The 2506-nt window shown below is 36.1% G+C and overlaps 1 long non-coding RNA gene across 1 annotated transcript; it reads right to left on the reverse strand.

Moving 5' to 3' along the window:
- Positions 1 to 833: 833 nt before the first annotated feature.
- On the reverse strand, positions 834 to 1558 carry LOC125496067 (uncharacterized). The gene is made up of 3 exons (XR_008968583.1): positions 1413 to 1558; positions 1186 to 1294; positions 834 to 1107 (listed from the first exon to the last, which is right to left on the reverse strand). It is a non-coding gene; the product is annotated as an uncharacterized LOC125496067 (long non-coding RNA).
- Between the last annotated feature and the right edge of the window lie 948 nt (positions 1559 to 2506).

Raw genomic sequence — 2506 nt, forward strand, 5'->3', positions numbered from 1 at the left:
CCGATATCGATTTTTTCCGACTCAAGTAACCCGAAAGCCGATTTCTTCCGACCAAGTAATTCCGAAACCCGATTTCTTTCGACCCAAGTTATTCCGATTTCGATTTTTCCGACCCACGTAACCCGAAAACCGATTTCTTCCGACCCAAGTAATTCCGAAAGCCGAATTATTCCGACCCAAGTTATTCCGATATCGATTTCTTCCGACCCAAGTAACTCCGACCCAAGTAACCCGAAAGCCGGTTTCTTCCGACCCAAGTAATTCCGAAACCCGATTTCTTCCGACCCAAGTCATTCCGAAAGCCGATTTCTTCCGACCCAAGTTATTCCGAAAGCCGATTTCTTCCGACCCAAGTCATTCCGAAAGCCGATTTGGACCGACTTCACCTTATTCCATTCCGACCAAATTCACCCAACCCAGATACCGACCGACCCAGTCTCACCCGACCCATTTCGACCCAGTTCCGAGCTCCTCTTACCCAGTTTCACCCGACCCAAGTTCACCCGACCCACCCAGTTCCGACCCATGACACGGTGTCACCCAGATTATTCCGACCCAAATCATTCCGACCCAGCTTGGGTCAACCCAAACCCAGCCAGTGACCCAGATTGACACCTCTAGTATAAGGGTGACTAATAGTAGGATGACCCACATAAGTCACAAACCTATATATTCTATACACTGTAGGCTGGTTAATGGTAGTATAACAACAATTAAAAATATGACAAGTCAATTTATATGAAGTAGAAGATACATGAACCCATACCCCCAAAAAAGTGGAATGCTCTTTGTATCCTATACCCGACAAGAGGGTCTCTTACCTTAAAATGCTTTATATGTTTAGCTACTTCGTTATAACTAACATTGATGTTCTTTTCCGCATTGGAAGGATCCTTAGAGAGAATCAAAGCAAAACAACTCCCACTCCATAACAAGACATGGGGCTTTTTCACTTGATATAAAACATCCTGGATCTCCAAACCCTCGAAATGATGGAGAATGGTGGTAATGAGCGCTTGTTTGCCACCTCTTTACCAAAATCTTAGGGCTAACGACTCAAGTCAGCACTAAATCTTGGTATTCTTTTTATAGCCTCCCATACTCCTCCTATAGACCACAATTAGGTATGTCAAACTCGAACATAATTTCAATTCAGAATTTCAACATTTAGAGAAAAAAACAGACCTAGAAATCATTTCCTCCTTCTTATTCAGGCCATCTTGTTCAGCTTTCTCTCTGATCTGCTGCAGTGCGAAGAAAACACCTTTGATCTCGCTAAACTTAAGCCGAATTTCTGCAAACCAAAAGAAACGGTAACAATACAATAAATCAACCAGCAAATTTGAAACAGAAAAATCTAAAGAATTACGATGAATAAGTGAGAGAAAGAGAGAGAAAATAAATTAAAAGACCTAGAAAGTTTGTTGTCGAAAATATCATGATCTACCGGAAACTTTCGCTTTCGCTAACTGGACTACAGAGTGTCATCTTCTGGATTCTTCTTGCCGTTATTTTTCGTCGTCTTCTACTTCACCAAGCTCATCGAAATGTAAATAGATAATGTGATTCCTCATTTGAATCTTTGGTAATTTTGGTTCGAAGAAGAATAATGGTTAGGGTTTTTGTGAGAGATGGTGTAGATCTGAATTGCAAACAGAGAAATTGAGATTAGGGTTTAGAAAGTGGCGAAATGGGGGAGGAAATGAAAAAAAGGGTTAATTATAGTATGGACTGTAGGCTTAGATTTTAGGGTTAATCACTTAATCTCAATCGTTGGATTTTAGAGTGAAGGGCTGAGATTTTAGAGTAAAAAGTCCATAGAGTTATAAGGTTAGAGAGTAAAGAAATGAAGGGCTTAGATTTGATATTGGCTAATCAATGGTCTCAATTCATGATCCTTGATTTATTTTTTTGACCAATAAGCATTAAGAGTGACCAAGCACATGGATTTCAAAATATCAATGGTTGGATTTTTATCATTCTCAAATCAATGGTTAAGGTTAAATATTCTATTTTCTAATTTCTAAATTTATAATTCTATACTTCTAGTATTGATTTGATAAGCAATTAGTAATCTACTTAAATTCCTAAACTATTATTAATAATAAAAATTATAAACTTTAGAAGTTTAATTATTATTTTTAATTTCAAACAAGTTGATTCATGTAAATATGATTATGAATGACGTGAAACTTAAGGCAAAGTTGTAGTTTAGTAACTTTAAAAATTAGTAGTGTTATTATAACTTAATAGAAATTATAAACTTTCAAAATTAAATTAGTATTATTGATTTTTAAGAAATTATTATTCTAAATTATTTAAATTAGGAATTTGTGAACATGTTACATGCGGTGATTAGGGATTAATTTAATGCTAACATGTAAGACGTGACACAATAACAATTACTACTACTACTACTTGTATAGGTCTTACATTAATACTTAAGTTATTGGTTATAAACTTATATTAATATATGGTTATTTCTTGTATTAAGGTAGATTTCTTA

Source organism: Beta vulgaris, chromosome 3 (assembly GCF_026745355.1).
Source record: "Beta vulgaris subsp. vulgaris cultivar EL10 chromosome 3, EL10.2, whole genome shotgun sequence".
NCBI lineage: Eukaryota > Viridiplantae > Streptophyta > Magnoliopsida > Caryophyllales > Amaranthaceae > Beta > Beta vulgaris.